At 40.9% G+C, this 24,660-nt stretch overlaps 1 long non-coding RNA gene across 1 annotated transcript in view; it reads left to right on the forward strand.

The window, feature by feature from the left end:
• The first annotated feature begins 8,373 nt into the window (after window positions 1-8,373).
• LOC309378447 overlaps window positions 8,374-24,660 on the forward strand; it is a 68,006-nt gene continuing 51,719 nt past the window's right edge. Inside the window, exon 1 of the long non-coding RNA XR_014172083.1 lies at window positions 8,374-8,409. This is a non-coding gene — a long non-coding RNA (uncharacterized lncRNA). The remainder of the gene's footprint in view (window positions 8,410-24,660) is intronic.

The raw sequence follows: 24,660 nt of genomic DNA on the forward strand, positions 1-24,660 counted from the left end.
AACCCTTTCACTCTCCAGCAACATTTCCACTTCAAAATGTGTATTTGTCTTTCAATGCTTCAGTCATTTAGCTCTACCTATGGGCAGTGCAAGGGGAAAAAATGTCCAGAGTTTAAGCTTACTTGCCTCACAGGGCTGACAATTTATATGCACCCAAACAACTCAATTGCTTCTGCTGCATTTTCATGTACTATGGTCTAGCGCTGAATTATTCATATGCCATTATTTGTGAACTGCTCCTTTTCCAGTCTGTCGGTTATTGAGGCCCAGAAGCATCAACAAACAGCCAAAGGAATAGCAATCATAGGTGAAAGGTGGTGGCTGCAGAAAGAGATCTATGTCTGAAATTAAAGAAGGCCATAGGCTGTGCTTAGACTGGATTAGGATATCCAACAAGATAACTCCTAAATGGCACAGGCACCATGTGCATTATTACAAGATGCAAACTGATGGATTCAGAAGAATTTCCCCATACTAGTTTTGCATTCACAATCCCTATAATGGATAAGATTCTCCATTTCATCCATAAACATGTATTCAAAATAAACTTGCTTATGAGTGTAGTTAAAGGACAAGAAGGGGTCATTAATCATTATTAAGTAGTAGTAAGAGTCATCGTTGTAGTCATTGTTGTCATAATAGTTCCTGTTTCTTGGTGTTCAAAGTGATTCATACAGTAGCCCTGTATGAGAGACCGATATTAGCCTTGCATTATCAATATGGAGCTTGGGATCAGAAATATTAGCTTTGACTATTCAGTGCACTCATAGTCGAGCTGAGATCCGGAGCAAGGACTTTGCAGTGAGACTATCATGCAAGGAACATAAAAAGTTGCCATAGATATTCAGCTGGATAAATAAGGATAGTGATTTCTCAAAGAGTGTACCCCAATTTGTGCTCACACTAAATGCGATGGCATATTACATAGCATGCACACATACATACACAAGTTAGGAATGCTGGTGAATCCTAATGGAAACAGAAATTGTTGATCTTTGCTTATTTGTCCTGTGTCTGGAATGGAAATCAATCCAATAAATACGATCAGTTTTTGCTATTGTTGCTGCATTTAGTCTGCAAATGATATGTAGTTGATTATGTCTCTCCTCCCACCCCATTTTATTGTGGTAGAATAATATAATGGCAACGTAAAATATGTAGATTATGGAATTTTACAATACTGGACAGTAAAGCAAGTTACATAGTTTGGTGCAGAAGGCAGGCTGCAGCAGAATGGGAACAGTGTTGCATATGAAGAATACTGGGTGAAAAGGACATCAGTGCATTCTTACAAACACATATGCACACTGAACTTTTTTGATCTGCCCCTTGTTTCCCAGTGTTGGCTTGACTATTGACTTCTATGAAATCTAAGGAGTAGGTAGAACTTTCTCAAAGCCAAGATGATCTTAAATCTTCAGAGAAAAAGTATGGGGTAACAGTTGCCTCTGTTTTTGTGCCCTTCAAGTAAGAAAAGTCCCATGTTTATTGTATTTCTTTAATCCGCCTTAATATCAGATTGCTCTACTTTTAAAACATCTCAATATGTTAATAATCTTGATACTAGCTTGATGTTTTGGACTACAATTCCCATGAGCCCAAAACAGAATATTCAATGGTCAGAGATTATAGGATTTGTAGTTAAAAAAATATGGAGAGTATCAGTTTGGGGAAGGTTGCTGCCCTACTTGAATCTTTAAGTACATCTGTTTCTTTATGTCTTTGTTTCTTTTAATTAGAAGAGTTGTATACTGCTTTTTGCTTACAATAACAAAGAGACTTGTAAATGCTGAACTTGTATTACGAATTTTGCACTTCTGGGTTTTTGTTTTGTTTTTAGAGGAGGAAGAGGCTGCTACCACCAGGAATGATGAGCTGTGATCATTAGGAAGTGCTTTCATAAGCAGCTGTTAAATGTTCTAGAAAATGTGGCATGACACTTCGAAACTCGGCGGAGGTTTTGAATGAAACTTCAGTGTTTATCAGAATAACGAAAGAGCTGCCAAAAACGGTCTGAACTGAGAGAATAGTTTATTGACAGCTGGTGTAATATCATGGGTGAGAGACTCTTATCTTTGTATAGCAGGCTGCTTTCTGCATAGACCCCTCTCTCTACCCTCCATCTAGGCAAACAGAGTTCAAGAACACATTTCTGCTGGGCAGAAGCATTCAAGGGAAGTACAAGGCAGGGCTACTGAGGATTGGCAATCTGAGGAGAGTAGGGATGACTGGGGGAGGTCCAAGGGCCAGCTAGAGAGACATAGAGGGACATTTGGCCATTGTTCCCCACCCATGCTTTAGATTGCTGTATAAATGCTAACTTATTCTACCTGTACCATGGGGCAAAACTGCACAGCTGTCCTTTCTTGTTTCCTCATGTAAAAGTGACTTTTAAAACCTTAGAATTAAAACTTAAGTTAATTCTTAGTTGGGTTTAGGCTCACCTTTTTCTTTTCTTTGAGAAAATGTAAAAATGTGAGTGGGGGGATTAGAATAGACATTTATGAAATATTCTGGGAGGAAAACATGAACTGATTAAGGCTGGAATCCTTTCCCCTATATATATTTGTGTGTGTGTGTGTGTGTGTGTGTGTGTGTGTGTGTGTGTATGAGAAATCCCCAAGAAATACAATGGGACTATTTTCTGAGTAAAAATGAATGAGATCCATCTGCCTGACAATTTTGTCTTCTCTTTTTATTTTCAGTGGCTGACTGTAAAGGCCAAATATCTGGCAGGCTTTCTCTGAAAAACCTCTAGATGAGTTTATGTAAGGCAGTTTTATCCCAGTGATTCACTCTGGCTGCCATGGGACATATCTGCAGTGTGTGCCAGACCTGCTAAAGCAACACAGATCAAGACAGCCTGTGTCTTTTGTCCTGAAAACCTAACTGAATGTGTGTGTGTGTGTGTGTGTGTGAGAGAGAGAGAGAGAGAGAGAGATGGGGGCAGGGACCAGCCCTATGAATGCATTATTTGCATGCAGAGCAATGGCAAGTTGTTGGGGAAGTGGCTGTAGGCTTTCAGCCCCACCCCAAATCATACATGCTTCCTTACTGCCTGTTGTCTGTAAGGAAACCTTCACCCTCCTGCTCATGTGATAGGGCCTTCCTGCAGCTGTGACACTGGTTGTCCCGATTGTGCTAAGTTCCTGCACAGAACCAGGCGCTCAAATGCTGAGTTTTCCTTACAAACAACTGCATGCAACATACTGCTGTTCCAAGAAGCACATGTGATGTCAGGGATGAGGATAAAAGCATAACCCCACTCTATTCCCATGCCATTCTCATAGGTGCCAATGTTTAGGAGCTGAGGGTTCTTTGTCCCCCCCCCCATAAAATATTTGAGAGGGCTGCCCCCTAAGTTGATGGGCATTGCCAATCAAATGGTGTGTGTACACCATGCCATGTTATTGATTATGTAGGGGGCTTATCTGCCCCCCAATATTTTATTCAAGTTGGCACACTTGGCCATTCCCCTTGTACAGTGGTACCTCTAGTTATGAACTTAATTGGTTCCGTAGGTCCATCCTTAACCTGAAACTGTTTTTAACCTGAGGCACACTATTTCTGTTCTCATCCTGGGGCAAAGTTCTCAACTCGAGGTAACTCTTCCAGGTTATAACCTGAAGCGTTTGTAACCTGAGGCGTTTGTAACTCGAGGTACCACTGTATAGGAGAAATGCATGCATAGGAGTATCACTTGAAGACTGGCAACTGAATCTGTGAGCTGCCTCTCCAATCCTGGCTTTGAGCAATGAGGTGAGACAACATGAAAACCTTTTCTGCACCAACTGTTGCACACGACAAGATTGTCACTTGAGGTTGGAGACATCAAGGAATAAACATGCATTTGTAAACTTACCCTTATGCCCTGTTTGCCTTCATTTATAGGCCTGCTGTGCTTTTGTAATGAAGCATAATATCATGGCTGTCTTAGCACTGGCTGAGGCAATCTGAGAATGACTTGTTACCTGTGGTGCAGCAGGGCTCAGAGCCAATTCAAAACTAAAAGTGAAGGACCACTTATTAGAAAAGATCCCACAGCAGGGGCATGTTAACAAGATAGATTTGGGGATGCTGGGGGGGTTCAACATTAAGACTAACAACACCTCCACAGATGCTCTACTTGAGATGATCAATCAATTATTGCTTTGCTACATGAGAAAGCTGTTTCTATCCTTTTAATGAGATGCCAATGATAGCACTCAAAATACAATATCATAGGATCCATGTCAAGTTTCAAAAAGAAAATAGTGCTATCATGCTGGTTACGAAAAAGAGAGGAGCTGCTTACACAAATAGAGAAGTTTATTCAAAAAGCAAAAATTGCCACCTAAACTTCTGTGCAACAAGTAAACTCTTTAAGCTTCGCATATGTGTTGTATGGAAGCACCAGCACCATTGTTTGCTAGGGATTTGGAACAGTGAACAGGTGGCTAAATTCTATAAAGGGTTCCTAAATCCAAGCCATGATTGTAAGGGATAGGAAAAGCAGAGACCCATTGCATGACATTATTAGTTTTATATTGCTATAATCCACAATGGTATTTGGAGAGAGAAGATGGGACATTCAGGTCATATTTCAATGTGGATTGGGAACTTACGAGGCTTCCTGACTATTCAGAAGTAAGCCCACTGAGTTCAATGGGACTTACTCTGAGGTAGAGATGGGTGACTGTGTCATGCTTGGTTTCTCACTTTTCCAATCTTAAGTTCATTTCTCCACATTTCCACATCAGTTTGTGATTTGGTTTTAAAGCCCTCTTGACAATTCATCAGCATGTTAGAGTGAATTTCTCCTGATATACACATTCTTGCAGATTATTTTCCCCTTAAATAATGCACTTTTATGGTATTTGTCAAATGTATGTAAAAAATATGGACACTTTAACCTACCACATGCATTTTCGTTCACATTACTTTGTTGAGAATTCCACTGCAAAATTCAGAGAATTGCAAATTTTGAAGAATGTCTATGTTTCAGCTCATGTATTGTTTCAGAAAGTGTGATTTATTTATTTTTGAATTAGATCGGTTTGCAAACTGAATTATATTTATTCTCCATCCCCACTCCTACATAACTGTGTATAGGCTATAACACACCTATTCAAGTTTAACTTCTATTGAACTGGATGGGGCTTACTTCCGAGTAGACTTGAAAATGATTGAACTGTAAATGGATAAGGAAGTTTGTCACCAGTGAGCAGAAAGTTATCAGCCTGGCATTTTAAGGACTGAACCTATGTTTTCTCATCCTAAATCAGGCACCCCAAACCTTCGGCCCTCCCGATGTTTTAGACTACAATTCCCATCATCCCTGACTATTGGTCCTGTTAGCTAGGGATCATGGCAGTTGTAGGTGAAAACATCTGGAGGGCTGCAGGTTGGGCATGTCTGTCTTCAGATACTGAGGCAGCGATTAGAAAACTCTTTGTTGCATGTCTTTTTAAAATAAAATAAAAAACATAATTATACTCAGACCAGACCATTTCTGCTCCAAAACTAAGTACTTTCTCAATACAACATAAAATTATTTTGTTCCTTGAAAATAATAAGTAATCACAAGAAGAAAAACTCCTAGTTACTCATTAAATCCTCATTCTAATTACTGTATCACAAATAAAACAGATCTCTCTCATTATGTTTAAGATTGCATATTAGCCCAACCATCTGGTTCATGTGTTGTTAATCTGAAATCCTGTTGTTGTTCAGCAAGTTCCAGGCATCACACAAAGAACCCACAAAACCACTGTAATATCATTCCACTCTGACCAAAATCTTCAAGGCTTTCTTGCAATGTAAACAGTCCATGGCCTAACATGAACCCTGAGGCGGTTCCCACTAAAAATCCAAACGCTTCACAAACCCTGGAATACATGAAACCTTAATCCATATGGATATAACGCTTGCTATAATTCTGTAAACATCTACTTAAAATAATCCACTGTAACCAGGTTATCTGATATGCTACCATGTTTAAGTATAGTGATTATTTGTGAGGGAAATTCAGATTCACATCTTCCCGCCTCCCTACTCAGTTGTCAATCACAGTAGGTAGACTTGGGCAAATGGAGGGGAGAACTTCATTTTCAATAAACTCAAATGATTTTCATTTTCAATAAACTCAAAAGAACAGGGATGAAGAACATATAACCCTTTGGATGTTGTTGGACCACAACTCCCATCATCCCTAACAACTGGATCTGGTGGCTAGTGCTATTAGGAGTGGATTCCAATAACCTCTGACGGGCTACATCTGTCCCTGCTGTAGAAGATTCATCCTAAATTTCATCTTACAGCTTTATTATTCTTCATTGTGAGCACACACACACACACACACACACACACACACACACACACAGAGGTTTGGGCTTGAACATCCAAACCCATAAGCCAAATGAGTCATATTGAAAGGGGTGTCTTCTGAAATGATCAGGACAGGTCATTTCAGAAGATAAACCAGCATGAAAGATGCTATTCACCAATTATTTAAAAAAACCACATTGAAATATTGTATTCCAATGTAGTGCTAAAACAAACATTCTCTCCACTTGTCTGACAGAATGACCGCTCCCCGTATTAACTGGATGGCGGCTTTTGCATGGTTGTGCGCAGCAACCCCTTGGAGACTACTAGACCTCCGGCAAGGTAGCTGGCTTCGCTGCCCCCCCCCCAAGCTGGATACCTGGAGGTTCCCACCTAGCCTCGTCAATTAGCCAGTCCTAGCTGGGGGGGGGGGGCATTGCCAAGGGAGTTGACCAGTGGAGGCGGATGGGGAGAGGAGAGGGTCCTGCTAGCAAAACTATGGAGTTGAATCTAGCCCACTGAGACCCCAAAAAAGAGAGTTATCTGGAAGCATTTTACCTTTGGCTGTTTAACCTATGAATAACATGTCACTTAATGATGAAAGGATCTGTTGATCACAGGGAAACCCCTTTGTTTGGTGCTTTTATGATTAAATACTCTGCAAAACTCTTTGCATCCGATAAAATATTGTTCTCCCTGCTGCTCTGCCTTGTCAGTGATTATATATGACACCATATACTCATGATTCATTTAGCTGAGCATTCTCATTATTGTTGATGTATGTGTCATTCACTGACTTCCTTTCCCTAGATTACAACTGAGCCTTGCTTGAGTTTATTTTTTTTGCCATATGGTGTGAGGAATGCATGGATTTCCTTCTCCCTGGTTCTTTTTCAAGGGAAACATCCACTAAATAATTTGGTTAGTCAGCACAAAAGCAAAAATGAGAAAGATGGGAGCAATCCATTAAGCACCTGCTGTTGGCCTCAAGGATCAAGAAAGTACTTTGTGCCACATACAATGAGAAACCCCTGAGATACGGACGCCTGAACATGTACAAGCTCCCTTCATCGGAAAGGACAGATAGCCATGTCTGTGTGGTATTTCAGATCATGGTTTTCTAAGCGCAGCCACTGAAGTCCTGTGCAGTGCAATCTCAAACAGTTTTACTCGGGTAAGAAATCCCACTCCCTAGTATATGGATTTGGAAATCCAGACTTTCAGTGTTGCTGCAAACTTGTGTGGCTGCCACACAAGACTGTTTGCTGTATGTGAAGAATGGCCTCGTGTGAAGAATGGCCTTCAATGTACCTTTGGAGCACCTGGCGTGGTCAGTTGTCACAGTCAGGATATTGGATTAGGTGAACTACTAGTCTAATTGGAAGAGCGGTTCCTGTGAACTTTTTACAATAGCAACAATGGATTCCTAAAACATTTCCATTTGTCTGTCACAAAAACACTCTATAAATAGGATTGACCTCACTGGAAAGTTAAAGACTGTAGGCCAAATGTTTTACTTGTGCTTATGGCCAACTGAGAATAGAACTAAATAGAATGAAGAACTGGAGCACCGTCATAAGATCAGGGATGAAATTAATGGAGAGAAAGGAATTTTGTGTTTTCATTGTTTAACATTATTGGTAATATGGCTGTTCTTGTTGCAAGTATTTTAGGGTTTAGGGTTAGAATTTGTTCTAGAGAAATGATGGCTACCCACCATGGGAATTTTTTTAAAAGCAAACGCATGATGTTCTTGATTAAATGAATAGATAGATGACTCTTTTGATAGATATAACAGTGCTATGGGGAAACCAATAAGGGTGTATGTAAGTAACTGTGATTATTATTATTTATTTAGTCAACTTACGGACTGCTTCCTGTTGCTGTTGTTGGCATTCATCTGTCTTGAGAGACAATGGAGTGTGCCTCTGGGAGGAAGTCAAAATGCTGTGTTAGCAGCACTGAAGTGACCCCTGCAGGGTGCAAGCTATATATAACAAATAACCAGCAGATAAAAGCACCAAAAATACTAAGAATAGTACAGTAGTTCAGTCCAGCTGTGCAACCCAGCAATCAACAACCAGGAAATGCCTATACAAAAAGGTACGTTTCCAGTATTTTAATCGCACTATAGATAGAGCCTCTCAAATTTGGGATGGGGGAAAACATTCCAGAGATCAGGTGCCACCATAGAAAAGGGTTTAAATTAATTTTTGAAGGCTTGTTTCAGCGCTGAAGTGCAATGTGTGCTGTGGGATAACAGTGTTATAAGAATTCTGTGCTACTAATAGGGAGAACTGGAACAAGTGCTTCAGGCTACAATCCCGTACACACTTTCGTAGCAGTATTTCCCATTGAACTGAATATGGCCTACATCTCAAGAGACATGGATGAGATTGCACCCTCAGTGAGCTAAGAATAGGTGTAGTGTTTGTTGCTTTGTTACACACAGAGACATGCAAAAGTAGTGAACTCAAGCAGCAATACCAATTGCAGCCATCTTGCGATCCTAACTGGTATTTAACTCCAAGAGCTTTCAAGGACACACAATATAAAGCCATTGCTTGCAATAAATGTAAGACATCTCTCTCTTTTTATTCAAGAGACCCACTGCAGAACAAGAAACTTGTGTTTGAACAGATGTGGTTTTAGATGTCTTTAGGCTGCAAATAGCTATGTCTTTTATTTGTCTTAACAAAATCAAGCTTCAGTTTACACCCTTGTTGCCATAAAGCACAGGTTGAAATTAGGGAGATGTTTGAGAGGTGAGAGTATCAGCAATATTTCTTCAAAAGAAGGTGGAGTTCTTAACTGTGGTGCAGTTAAGAACCACAGTTAAAAGTGGAACTAGGAGTGTTAAGTGGAATAAAGATTGAGAAAAAAATTAAATACTTTGGTGTATGGCTGATTGCTAAGAACCCCAATATATTCCAAGATAATTATGTCATAGTATGGAAAAAGGTTAGAAAGAACTTGAAAATATGGGGAAGGGTGAAATTATCACTATTGGGTAGAATCTCAGCAGTAAAGATGTGGCTTTCACCCATAGAAGCAATTTCCCAGAAGAAATTGAACATGCAAAAACATACAGAGATCTATTAGATTTTACAGAAAAATATGTAAAACTGAAAAAGTTTGATGATATTAGAAATTGGGTAATGAGCTTGTTGCATTACAACCACCTGAATGAAATGTTCAAATGCTATAAAAAGTGTTGCTTTGATGTGTTGCAAAGTTCCAATTTGAATGCAAACTAATTAAAAATAGAGTAATAGTGATATCGAGGATGTATAAGTTATTGTTAGAATGGCAAATCAAAGATGAAAAGGTTAAATCTACTGTGGTCCATTGGGCTAGGCATGTGGGGCACAACATAGAATTAGAATCATGGGAAAAGTTGGGGAAATTTGGGTTGAAATTCACCGTATGTCATACCTTGAGGGAGAATTTTATGAAAATGATATACAGATGGTATCTAACACCAAGTAAATTATCCAAACTGTATAAATCAACGTCAAATCTTTGTTGGAAATGTAAAGAAGACTCATGTTACAAATGAGTAACAAAGTAGCTAAGGACTTTGGGGAGATGATTTATAATGAGTTGAAAAAGCTATTTAAGGCAACTTTCCCAAAAGGACCAGAAGCTTTTTTTCTAGGGATAACTGAAGCAGAAATCCCCCCCCCCCCAGAGATGAATCTATTTCTTTACACAACCATGGCAGCACAAATATTATACACACAAAAATGGTGTGTTGAGGTGGTACCTACCCAAGAAGAATGGCTGCTGAAATAGGATTTGAGTAAGAGCAGCAGTGTGGGTGATTTTTTGTATTTATTGTGAGATAAGGCAAAGGTATAGAATAGAGTAACTATAATATGCAACATAAATTGAAAATTTGAGGGAACCATGGAGGGGAGGGAGGAGAAGTTGTAGGAGGAATGATTGCTTGCTAAATTTGAAATGTTGTTGAACTGTTTATTAGTTGAAAAATTATAAATAAAATTATTTTTAAAATAAAAAAGAAGGTGGACTGTTATCCAGAACTGGCCCAAAATCATGTAGGACTGCAACATACATGCTGTGTGCTCTCAAGCCACAAAGATGGTGGTCTGCATTGCAGGGGGTTAAACTATATGACCCTGGTGGTCCCTCCCAATTTTACAATTTATGATTCTGTGATTCTAAGAGTTACCAGTTCTGTGGGCACTTGAGACTCATGGGGAAAACAAGCACTGTCCAGTCCCCAGTCTGAGTCAAGCAGAGAGAATACAGGACCTTGGACAGCTCCAAAGGGTTATGCTAAGGCAGCCACAAGTTATCTTGTCTCTGTGAGCAGCTAGAGCTAACTGAAACCTTATGTAGGCTGGTCAGGACTGAAGTATGCTAGCCTCCCTGGAAAAGCTGGCTAGGTTCCTTGTTGTTATTTGTTATGAGCTCACACCTCAGTTGAGGATATGAGTAATATAAGAATAGTATCTTCTTATAAATGTGAAGTGAGTCACCAATAGACCAGCAGCGCTGGATCGATAGGAACTTCACGAGAAATGCAATCTTTGGTTGTAAATTATATTTCACTAAAATCGGGAAATGAAATAGATTTGAGTTTTCAATTATATGAAAATATTTATGAAAGCATGGGGCGAGGGGGAAGCACAGAACAGTGAGTCCTTCACTACATTTGAAGCCCAGCTCTTTCATAAGGTGGGTTTTCACTATAAATGCACACACACACCAAAACATACATACGTACGGCTGCACCCCTGCTCGCTCCACTAGCCAACTCCCCTGCCACCCGCAAATTAACCCTCTACAGCTTTTTCTCCCCATCCCATACAACCACTAAATTCATTTTTCACCTTCCCAACCCCACCTTTCCTCTGCTGTTGTGCAACCTGCCTTCTCTCTTGATCCCCTCCCTCATCCTGACTTCATGCACATCCAGGATTGCCATAAGGCACTATGACTTGATTGAATTGTATTAATTGTTTTGATTAATGTTGCCATTTGCTTTATATGCTAATGTGGTTGATAGTATAGTGATTGCAATGTTTGTTGTTTTTTAAATGCTGTTGCGATTACTGTGAGCCACTCTGAGGTCAACATTTGTCATTGGAAAAGAAGAGTACAAATATTAAATCAACTCCAATCCTCAAACTGGGGCTGCACTCTGATGATGCAAATCCAGGATTGTGATGTGCGCTACTAATTCCCCAATAGGGGCTGCACAATTTATATACATTTTTATGTATATAAAGGTAAAAGGTTGGTAAGGGGCCCCTGGACGGTTAAGTCCAGTCAAATTCAACTATGGGGTGTGGCGCTCATCTCCGCTTTCAGGCCGAGGGAGCTGATGTTTGTCCACAGACAGCTTGGCAGGTCATGTGGCCAGCAGGACTAACCCGCTTCTGGCACAATGGAACACTGTGATGGAAGCCAGAGTGTGCGGAAACACCATTTACCTTCCCATCACAGCAGTACCTATTTATCTATTTACACTCGTATACTTTTGAACTGCTAGGTTGGCAGGAGTTGGGGAAAATCAACGGGAGCTCACCCCTTCACGTGGATTCAAACCACCAATCTTATGGTCTACAAGCCCAATAGGTTTGGTGGTTTAGACCACAGTGCCACCTGGCAAGGTCTAGGCTGGTGTGGTAGAAGTCAGGTATCAAAACGATCTAGCTATGTAGGGTCTTTAGGAGAAACTGGGGTATAGCCCTGTGAGGTAGTCCAAGAATGGATGAGGTTCAATAGCATGTTGTGAGGCAAAGGCAAACACAGCATAATGTCTGTATTCATCTACACTTTTGAAGCCTGCTCAGTGCTGTAGTATGCTTGCTTTCTAATGTCTGCATGCTTGGCAATTCTTTGGTTTGTTGCATGGTTAGCAGTACTTTTCAGGACTTGCAGAGTCTGCTCAGAAGAGTACTGCAGCCCTGACTGTATTGCTGTTGCCATTGCGTTCAGAGAGAATACAAAAAGAAACATGCAGCCTAAACTCAGCTGCTCTTGAAAGGAGACGTATTAAAAATAATCTTGCAGTTCTACATTGCCACTAGCAAAAGGGGACAGTAAGAAGCAGCTACAGCTCCGAAAGCTTTTCAAGGATCACTAGGCATGCATTATGCCTTTCCATTGCTACGTGGCCTTTATTCAGGATCTCTCATCTTGGCGGTGGTGGGGAGGCATTTATAGTAAAGAGGTGCTACTTTCTGGAGTGTAGAATGATAGTTGCTGCATGCCCACCCCCACCAAATATTTTTCCTCCTTTATCCATTATCCACATTAGTATGGAAGCAGAAGTTCACATTTCCGTTGATGAAAACCTTCATCATATCCCACACAAAAACACACATGCACCTGTTTTAGCTAAGGTATAATTAGACCTTAGGACAAGATTACATATCTTGCATCCTCTTCTCCCCAACGGGAAATTGCATTGCCAGAGAGTATGTGTTTGGCAATCTAATACATTAGGTGATGTGGAGAGGCCCAATAAATTCTGTGGAGCAGATTAATTTGAATTAATTTTAGCTTGCAGCCAATATTGGATGTTTGAACAGAGGCCAGAATTTTCTGCCATTATTTAGTCTGGATGGTAATTTGTGCCTCGAGAATACTGCTTAGCCTGAGAGAATCAAGTGGGGGTTAGGAATTTTCTCACAATAACTTGCAATATACTGAAGCCAATATTCCATACTAACTAAATGCATTTACAGTGTGATGCAGCTATTGTGAGGTTATAGGAGTAGCTTAAGTCTCCAGCTAAATGTGTGATTGAGCAGCAAAGATGGACAAATCTGTCAATTTAGATTTCTCTCAGTTTCAGTTCTTAAATTCTTCACGTTTCTACATCAGTTTGGGATTTATTAATTCTTTAAAGTCCTCTTGAAAATTCACTAGCATTTTAGCGCAAATTTCTCCTAATAGACACATTATTGTATGCTGTTTTTCCTAATACAGTGTACACATTTTGCAAGCAATTCCTCCGAATATAATGCATTTCACTAATGAGGCAAGGAAGAAGGGCTACCCCTATGCTATCCATATAATCAGTTATCAGCAATCAATATATTCAATATATATCCATATATGTTTGCACATAATCAGGGCTTACAGTATTTTATAATCCATTTTGAATCAAAGGGAAGCTGTGCCTTAGCTAATTGCAAACTGCTTGAAACAGCAAGTTAGGAGCCGACCTTTCCCCCACAAACATCTGTGTACCCTGGACAAGGGGAAGACATGAATCAGAGATTCTGGTACAAAATCCCCTCAGATACAGGCTAAATTAATCCACAGAACAGGAAGAGCAAAACCGCAAAATGTCCAAGCTCCCTGTCCTGTCATAACTAGGGGAAAGGTTAGACAGAGCGTCACTGGAAGCATTGGAAAGCAGAGCTAGAACCCTGTGCTTGGCCAGTGCTTGACCAGGGTCGGGTGGCGTGACAAGAGCTTGCTGATTGGCTGATTCTCGCTGACAATATTGTGAGTCCCTCATGATTGTCTCATGATCTATGATTTGCTGTGATCTGCTCAGGTATAAGACCTCTGGATTTCTGTCAATCGGGGTCCCAGTTCCTTTTGGAAGAGATTCCAAACTGGGTCCTTATTGCCTGGCAATAAACTTCACCTTCTTATTCTCCATTGCTGAGTCTGCCTGATCCTTATTTTGACACCAAACAAGTACCCACTTGCGATCCTTGCTTCACTAATAGCTGCATTTATATGCACACAATGCCATAATATATGCATACTGTTAAACACTATTTGTTTGGAGAGTTGCATCAAAAAATTCAGAGCAGTGTGGATTTTGAAGAAAAGCTGTGTTTTGGTTCACATATTATTTTGGGAAAAGTGAAAGTTTGAACTTCAGATCCAAAATACGTTTTTCCACATCCCCATGGAAGTGATCTAAATATTATAGAAGGGGAAAGGATGGCAAGAACATCTTGGTTATTTTATGGTGGGGAGGGGGATAGAAGTTCAAGCAAGATCTATCTGTAGTTTTAAGTCTAGGATTGTTCCAAACTGAGGAATTCTCTTCTAAGTAACAAATATATTCATATTGTCCAGCCACATTATTATAATCTTGATTGGATTATTGGTTAAATCCATCTTGGTGAAACTAATAATAATAATAATAATAATAATAATAATAATAATAATAATTTATTTGTACCCCACCCATCTGGCTGGGATTCCCCAGCCACTCTGGGTGGCTTCCACAAAGACCAAAAATACACTAACTCTAACTACAACTGTAATGGGGCCCTTAAGATTAGTGTAATTTCTGCAGGTGAGGGCAAAAGAATCAAAAATAGTTTTTTTTCTAGCATAACCCAGCTCAGAAAGAGTATTTAATGATGCCTTCAAATGAATGTTCCTCCTCCCCTGTATCTACAGGACTTCTTAGTCAAAGAATGGGCAATATCAGAATGCTGGTACGTGCTCCTCTTTCCCAGCTTCTGGTCCCAGTCATAATCTCCAGCATCCCCTGTGTTGCTGCAGAGGCTCCTGGAGTGTGCTGCTTCCACCATGGGTTCCATTGTGTAAACCCAAAAAAGGAGGAGGAGGAGGCTTTCTACATGGCTTTACCCAGGCTATGGAACCTCCTGCCAGAGGTGGGCCATTTCTCTGTGGGCTTTTTGGCACACCGTTAAGTCATTATTATTCTGGCAGGCATTCAACGTGCTTTTTTACCTGTTGCAGACCCAACTAGGCACTTTAGGTTGTTGTTGTTGTGTGTGTGTATGTGTGTGTGTGTGTGTGTGTGTGTGTGTGTGAGAGAGAGAGAGAGAGAGAGAGAGAGAGAGAGAGAGAGAGATGCCCTGCACAGGACTCTTTTTTTTCAGCTGGAACTCCCCAAAACGTAGTTCCAGCACTTCTCAGGTGGCACCACTGCCATTCTAAAAGAAACGAGGGAGGTGTTCATGGTGAGTTCCAGCACCTCTTTTCCTAGAAAAATAGCACTGGCCTTGCATATTGTTATGGCAAATGAAGGATGAGGGATTAATGTTTATAATAGCACAAGTAATAAAGATGTAGCCCTGCACCACGAGTGTGACACAGTTCTGGTGTCATGGTTGTGGAATTCCTTCTCAGTGGAGATTTGCATGTCTTCCTCATTGATATATTTCCATTACCAACTGGAGATTTTATTTGTTCTTCCTTGTCTTTGGCGGCTTATAATAGGACTAAATGGTTGCTGATAGTTGAGTGTTGGGCTGCTTGTGAGCATTTCCACATTATTGTGGTTTTGCAGTTTTATCACTGAGATTTTATTCTGTGTATTAACAAAATCTGCACACCACTCTGTGAAGATCAGTTGAAGGACAGTCTAGAAAATGGGTCAGCTAGATATAATACTAAGACGCATTTCAACTTCCACAACTTTGACTGCATCAGGGACCCCAGTTGTCCATATATGCCAGGACTACCTGTGACCCCAGTGGAGACACACCTCTCTGGCTGAGTGCACATTCATTGCTGCTGGGATCTAAAATACGCTTCCCACCACCATCAGTGTGGTCACAGAGAATGCAGTCAGAATGTCAACATCCAGGAGAGGTTTTAATTTTTTTCTAAAAGGAGAGGCTTCTTGTTTCTTAAAGGAACAACACTAGTTGTGCTGCAGCCCACTTCAGATTAAATTGCAACCTGCCTGTTGACAAAAAATACTTTCAGCATATTGAGATGAGACTGCAATCTTTCCTAGGCACACTCCTATTATGTACTGAAGTGGGCCAGCAGGGGGATACTGTAGATAGTTCAGGTTCACATATGCAAATAAGGGATCGAAAGTGACGTTCAGTGATTGGATAGTTACAGAAAATGGTTACTGTTGTGTTCTAGTGGAGCTCTATATAAGCAGGCTGGCTGAACCCCTCAGTTCTGTTCTGCTCTGGCCTGTGAATAAACAAGAGCTGTTTGAAGAATCACTGTGTCGTCTGATATGTTCACCCACAACGTAACAGCTCCCCTGGGAGTAAATTCATCAAATGCAATGGGACTTACTTACAAATAAACATGATTCCACTGCTGGTTGATTTCAGGGTCCCTATGTGCAAGTCCAGAAATTTGTTTCAGTACAAGGAACAGTTTGAACAAAAATAAAATTTTGAGCATGAGCAGACTGTATTTTCTTAAACTCTGGGGAGATGCCTTCTTCCCTAAATGTAAGAAGTCTGACAGCAGGGAAAATAGCAGGGTTCCCCACTGAGTCTGAGCTAATCAACTCATTTTTAAAAAGAACAAAATTACACCAGTTTCAGTTTGCATTCTGAAGGTTTCCTTTTAATTCCTGAATAACGAAGATGGAAAAATTATCATATGCTGGAGGGCAGCAGCTTGCCTTAATATTTGCATTTGCATTTAATTAATATAATGTCTTTATTATTGGTATAGCTGTGGAGCATGCTGGTCCACAGCTAGTAAATTGTCTAGGATACTTGCTTCCATATATGGAAAACCTTTGTGCTGGAAAGAAATATGCAGCCTAGGCACTACTATAAGGCACATTAAATTTGCACAAGGCCTATATTTCACAGACAGCACAGAAGCAAAACAGAATCTGCCACGGAATCTGGCTCCTATAAGAGATGCAATATGCAAAGGCATATTTCTTGCATACTGTCAAATTAAGGATCAATTAATACATATATTGGATTTACATTTTATATAGGAAAAATGTGAGAACCAAAAACTTGCACAATTTTGCAACAATGTGCTTCTCCAAAAACCGATCATTAAAATTTATTAGTAAATATATACATAATTTTGTGATTAGATTAGAAGTCTGAATTTCAGACACTATATATATATTAATCTCTCAGTTACCATGTTTTAATATTTCCACAAGCCAGATAAAAGGGAGAAAAAACAAATTTCTTTTTTGTTGTTGTTGATTGCAGCAAAAATACACAGAAAGGTAAGTCACTTATTTTGCCCACTGCCGAAGTCTTTGTTCCTAGCTACAATAATGAAGCCAGGCCACCATCTTTATAAGAATCGCCTTCCCGTCAGCTCCCTTCCATATCTGTTGGCTATGAAGCCTACTCATTGCAGCTGCAAGCATTCATTCTCATGCAGCTGGTTTCTTTTGACTGTCAGATGTGGCCCAGAATTCTTTTCTTACCCAGTGCCATGTCATGCCCTTTGATACATTGCTACTGCTGGCATCTGCATCCTTTGGCATATGTAGAAACCAAAGGTGACAGCTGCATTGTGCTGAGCAACAAATAGGGACACCGTTTCTGAACTGGTAGAAGCAAAAGTCACTTTCTGTGGAAGTGGGTGGATAGAAGGATATAAAGATTATTAGATTATTTCTAACCCAATTTGAGTTTGTAGAGCTTTTGCCACCATTTGAACTTTGAAAAGTGGGTGCTTAATTGTACTGAGAAGTCTGCATTGCATGACATCCACATCAAACGCTAATGGTTATACAAGGAGATATTTCTTTCTTGGGGAGTAGAAAGGCTGCAAGTGTGAGTTTGCTGGTACTAGTTAATTGTCACCTAATCAAAGGCGCTCAGAAGTTGTGCTGTTGTGTAAAATCAGTACATAAAAGGCAGTGAATATATGTTCAATCAGATGTGTTTTGAAATACGTAAACACATCAAGGAAAGCTTAACTTCACCTGTCTATTTACACCAGGTTTTTCCATTCATTATTCAGTGAATTGATGAAATCGCTTTAAGACACATGAGCTAGAAGTTCACAGGTATTTTGGTACATTTTTCTTTCCTTCTTTCTTTAAAATATGGAACATTCCATGAATTTGCAGGTCACCTTGGTATATTTTCTGAGCTGAGTACAGTAGAGTAAAATTTGGAGAAATACAAAATCTGAACGATAATTATGTTCCAGTCCATCTATTTGTCTGAGAGGTGCAAATTTGCTTACAGAGGTGGAATCACTGACACTCTCCTCCATTCCTGCTTCTGAGTCAGAGATTCCCCACACCAGACCTGCAGCCCACCTGAAAGAAGGCCCTTAGACTGGTGAACCTTATACTGTATTTTGTTGCTGTTCTTTCATGTCCCTAAAGCAATTGCCGTCTCATGGCAGATAACTCAATTACCTGTGACAGACCTACAAGTGTCAGTTTAAAACACTGCACAAATAAATATATTTCCAAGCAGCATTCTTTGTTTGCCTCTCTAGTTTTGCATAATGTCGAGCTCACTGCATTTTGAACATTTTCATTTCCACAGTTATTGCTGAGGGCTTTGAAATCACTGCTATATACATTTTTGAATTTAAGATGAGGTATGGCCTCATTTTCCCCCTTCCATTGCCAAAAGCATTAGATTTCCAAACAAACATTATTTTCTTTTATTTTTAAAATGGCATATTTGATTAAACTTATTAGGTTTAAATGGTTCCTCATAATATATCAATACGAGCACAGTACAGTAGCTGATATTAATGAGAATGCCACAATGCTAAGGAACACAATCAATGGCTTAAGTGAATATTTTCTGCCTGAGGGAGAGAAATCAGCATTAAAATATATCAGAGCCTTCCTTTAATGCTTCCAGCTTGATAAACATGACCTCACTCTTTCTTTGAGGTTTTAGTGCTGAACCAGGGCCTGGAATCAGCAAAGCAAGGGAATCTTTTAGGAATCCTAAATGTCATCATAGGGTGGGATCTCACAATGAGTTCTACATCAGGGCTGGATAACGTCAGGTGCAAGCTTTGAATGTGGACTTCCAGGTCTTTCTGTCTAACCCTCAAAACTCTTCCTGGACCACACCCATCACTGGTCCTCATTCATACCCCAGGTTCTTTCCCTTGGCTGGGATGTATCCCTGGACTTTGATCACGCCTCTTGCTTGTCTGGTTGAAGGACAGAAAAGGGTGTGTGAAAAAAGCTAACCTACAGTGCAAAGGTAAAATCTGCATTCATTGCTCCACCCACTTTCACCTCAAGTCCCACCCTCCATTGGCATGAGTGCCTGGAAGGTTGCCCAGAAAGGGACTAGAGCCTTCAAAAAGGTTCCCCATCTCTCTTCCAGAGTATCTCCAGGCTGTTAATGTAAAGTGGACATTGGAAGTCCTGATTCATGTTCTGTTGCTATCTTGATAATTCTAGATCTGTGGTTCCCAGTGGTGCCAGGTATATGGGACAAAGGGGGCTTCAGCTCTTCCAATATTTTTGGACAAGGGCAATGGCCACCCTAATATTGAGGGGACTGCCACCCCCTCCTGCTGCTGGGCACCCTCTACCGGCAGCCCAGGACCCAGGCAGCAGCTAGGACAAGCAACGATCACCTGCGCTCGTCCCAGCTGAAGCCCAGCTCCTGGGCTGCCAGGTTGCTGAGCTGCGACTGGGACGAGCAGGCATGGAGATCACCCTCCACACATCCCGACCCAGGCAGCATCATTTGACACATCATGTGATGCATCAGGTGAGCGTACCCCCTCAGCGTGAGGGGCAAATCGCCTCCCCCAGTGGTTCCCAAAGTTTCTGGGCCCACCACATTCTTGGTTCCATGAGCTCACCCCCAGTGTCCCTCACCCTATAAAAGCATTATTCAGAATAGCAATTTGCACAAGCCATGATGGAAGATAACGACACAATAAAATTCAAAACAGTACCAATCAATTGCACATTTATTCACAATCCTGTTAAAACCGTTTAGTTCAATTTTCAGATAGTCATTTACACCCCCAGTGCCCCCACTGCTGCCTCATTGCCTCTTAGCACCCCTAGGTAATCCTACCCCCACCCTCGGGTGTGGTAGTGCCTCCATTGGGAACCAGGGTTCTACATACGAAAGTCCATCAAATCCACAAATTTTCATGTGAAGTGCACAGAATAATCCCCACATTACCTGATGCATTTGTATTGCCTGTGCATTGTTTTTCTGATATAGAGCATGCAAGCTGGCAGCATTTTGCTATTGGATAGCAATGTGGTTCAGTCTTCATCAATTGCCCCTATTATTTGAGCAATTGGTTTCACACCAAAAGCTAAACGATAGTTTCAAGGTTAACTTCTGGTTAAATAACAACCCAGGGTCAAATAAGAACTTTGAATCAGTGCTCAGATTTCAGGAGAGATAGTGAATGTTCCATGCCAGCCCTTCCTTTTTTCATAAGCAGGCTCCCTGGCCAGTTCAGGGATGTTGCAAAGAGTATTGGAAGGCTCGTTGAGGCCTGTGGGGTTTGAACAGTTGGGAGAGAGGTAGGTGCACACTTCTCTGCACATGAATGGTCGAAGAAGCAGACAGCACAAAGGAAAGTCAAATCCAGGCACTGTGCATCAAAGCTGTTGATCCAAATTTTTTTGTCAGTTTCGAGCAGTCACACCCTGGGGTTTGGCTGGTTCTTTTACTTTTCATCTACCATCACCCTCTTCTCCCAGGGTGTGCCCTCTCTGCACCTGTTCTTACATTAAAGCACACTTCGAAGACCTGGAATACATGATCAACACTTTAACTTCCCTTTCTCACTAACCCCCCAAAAAATGTTATGCCAGAATTTCCTTCCCCAGGCAAAGTTCCTTCCATCTGGTATTAATGGGCTTCATTAGTTCTCTGCAAAAATTAAGAAAGAAGTCAGCAGTATGGATCTCCGCTTCATGGAACGGTAGTTATAAACGCCCAGTATGTTTCCGAGCACAATTCAAAGTGTTGGTGCTGACCTTTAAAGCTCTAACAGCCTTGGCCCAGTATACCTGAAGAAGCGTCTTCACCCCATAGTTCAGCCTGGACACAGAGATCCAGTTCCAAGGGCCTTCTGGCAGTTCCCTCACTGCAAGAAGTGAGGTTACAGGGAACCAGGCAGAGGGCCTTCTTGGTAGTGGCGCCCGCCCTGTGGAACGCCCACCCATCCGATGTCAAGGAAATAAATAACTATCTGACCTTTAGAAGACATCTGAAGGTAGCCCTGTTTAGGGAAGTTTTTAATGTCTTATATTTATCACTTTATTATTATTATTATCATTAATTTTGTTGGGAGCCGCCCAGAGTGGCTGGGGAAACCCAGCCAGATGGGCAGGGTATAAATAAGAAATTATTATTAATTATTATTATGATTATCTAACATTTGCAGACCATCCTTTGTTTTCAGCAATGGATATTTCCCCTCCCCTTGTTGTTATTAAATCCGACGCCCGGTTTAGACTGGCATACCAAATATTGCACCTTTTCTAGAGATGTTGGAGCTAGCCACAGTGCGGCATGCTTTAGTTTGCATTGAGACTGGACTACTGAAATATGCTGTACATGGGAGCTGCTATCAAAGCTTTATTTATTTGCTTTGGGGAAAGATTTGATTGGTTCAAAACACAGCAGCTAGGATTCTCACGGGAATATGAGCACAATATGTGTGGTGTTGCACACATAAGAATTTGAATTTTTTTAATGTAGCTGATGAGTTTCTTTCTTTTTATCTAATTAACTGACCAATTACATTTAAATGAACCTTGATTATTTGTGTATAATTGAACTGGCATAAGAACAAGTATTGGGAGAATATTTTTTAAAATGAAAATAATGAGTAAAATATTAAAGTTCAGCATGATGCAGTTCACTGAAATTAAAATAGGCATAAATCTAAAATTATATTCTTTGGAAGGTCTTAACATTACAAGCTGAGAATATTACCATCCCAAAGTGTTTAGGATATATATTCATTATGGAGATTTATGTTACACCATTCTATCTAAACAAGAGCCAAGGCACCTGAAAATATATGTGCATCCTGTTATTAGTCCTTATTTGGTTAGGTACATTTCTTCACCCCTGAGAAACTGTTAACTATATCCCAATGCCCTAATTTATCAGAGTTGTCTGCTCTGAAAGACCTCTTTCACGTACCCTCAATGGTGCCTCCCCTTTGAAAGTGTAAAAATTGGAGTCTAGACTTCTTATCAACCTCTTCTTTTATTAAGCACTGCTGTGGGTTAAAGCCTCAGTGCCTAGGACTTGCCGATCGAAAGGTCGGCGGTTCGAATCCCTGCGGTGGGGTGCGCTCCCGCTGCTCGGTCCCAGCACCTGCCAACCTAGCAGTTCGAAAGCACCTCCGGGGCAAGTAGATAAATAGGGACCGCTTACCAGCGGGAAGGTAAACGGCGTTTCCGTGTGCAGCTCTGGCTCGCCAGAGCAGCGATGTCACGCTGGCCACGTGACCCGGAAGTGTCTTCGGACAGCGCTGGCCCCTGGCCTCTTGAGTGAGATGGGTGCACAACCCCAGAGTCTGGCAAGACTGGCCCGTACGGGCAGGGGTACCTTTACATTTACCTTTAATAAAATATGGCTAAAAGGTTTCACAATAGCTTTCCCCTTATCATGTCCGTTCAGATCAAACAGGCCTACTTCATAATGCTGGTGCTAATATTAAGCATTATACATTGTGCTCTGGAAATTCAGTGTGGGAGTCATGCCTACTAAGCTTTGATCCTGAGAGGCCTTTGACCTAGTTAAGATTGGGATTGTGTTTCAGATATTTCGTAGAGCTGATCTTGGTTCACAGCAAGAGACAAGAAATGCAGTTTTCCTTTCTCCCTAGTTTAAAGAGTGTTATATTCATTCTGGCCCAACCCAACACAGCAATGCATGGTGGTATCATGGGAACAAGTGCAATAGCCAAAGTGTAACACACAGGTGGAAATTTTGTGGCCCTCTAGATGTTGCAGGACTACACCTCCCACCATCACTGCCCACTGGTTCTGCTGGCTGGGGCTGGTGGAAGTTGTAATTCAGCAACAACTGTAGGGTCACCAGCTTAGCCAGTTTACCCAGTTTACCATACAGTGATATATTTATTTATTTATTGCATTTATTGCATACAGTGATATATTTATTTATTGCATTTATTTATCTGGCCTTTTCTCTAAGAATCTCAAGGCAACATATGCTGCTCTCCATACTCCCATTATATCCTCACAACAACCTGTGATGTAGCTTTGGCTGAGTCACAGTGAACATAAATCTCCAGCACTCTGGCCAGATCCCATCCTTACATTTAATGTCACTTTAACAGTCATGGCTTCCCCAAAAGAATCCTGGGAACTGTATATTGTTAAGGGTGCTGAGAATAGGTTCGTGATCCTTATTCCCCTGATGCAGAACTACCATTTCCAGAATTCACTAATAAGAGAGGTTGATTGAGGCTGGTAGGGGGAAACTAGGGGGCATTTTTGCTGTATGAATGTATGGAACTCTAGGCATTAAAGCAGCCCACTGTTTGTTGGCCTTTTGAAGCTTCAAGCATTGTTGACTTTGCTTTTTTTCATCATTCCTTCCTGTTAAATGTCGTGGCCCAAGAAGAAAGGAATATACACTGGCTGTGCAGGAAAGGTTTGGCTTCTTGGATCATGGTTCCCACTTCCTTGAGGAAAGACTTATGGCAAGAGATGGATTGCACCTCACAGTGGTTGGCAAGAGTATGTTTGCTAAGAGTCTTGTGAACCTGTTCAGGAGAGTTTTATACTAAATCATGAGGGTGAGAGAGACAGTATTACAGAAGACAGGGAAACACCTGGTCCTGGGGGTAATAGCTTCATTGCTGCACAGGAGGCAGCAATGTTAAAAGGCAGGAAGCTGCAAGAAGGAAGCAACTGGAAGGAATGACTCGTGGTTTCAGTTATCTCTATACCAATGCGCAGAGTATGGGAAACAAACAAGACAAATTTGAACTCTTAATACAGGATGGCAAATATGATCTAACAGGCATTACTGAAACCTGGTAGGATGAGATTTATGACACGAATATAGAAATTGAGGGGTGTAACCTATTCAAAAGGAATAGACCAAACAGGAAAGGAGGAGTAGCAGCATTATAGGTAAAGAATATGTACATTTGTGAAGAGATTCATGGCGTGGAACATGGAAGGCAGATTGAGAGTATATGCGTAAAAATTGTAGGAGAGGGAAACAACAGCGACCTTACTATGGGTGTCTGCTAGAGACCTTCAAGCCAGACTGAAGACTTGGATAATGCCTTCCTACAGCAGATTACCAAACATTCAAAAAGGACAAATATTGTAGCCATGGGAGACTTCAACTGCCCTAATATCTGCTGTAACTCAAACTGCCAAGAATGTAAAGTCCAACAGATTCCTGTTGGCAATTGCCTTGCTGACAAATTTCAGAAGAAGCAACAAGGAGATCATTTATATTGGACGTGGTCCTCATCAACCGGGTGAGATCTCAAGGTCAGAAATCCCCAAACAGAAGGTAGTTCAAAATGAATGGGAGGTGCTTAAAGGTGAAATGCAGAAGACACAAAGGCACACAATTCCAAAAAGCATGAAAAGTAGGAGGCTTGTAAGAGAGATGGAGAAGACTTTTGTAACAAATGCATTTCGGTTAATATACAGAATGATCATATACA

The sequence above is a fragment of the Podarcis melisellensis genome (assembly GCF_964234715.1).
Source record: "Podarcis melisellensis genome assembly, chromosome: 9".
Taxonomy (NCBI): domain Eukaryota; kingdom Metazoa; phylum Chordata; class Lepidosauria; order Squamata; family Lacertidae; genus Podarcis; species Podarcis melisellensis.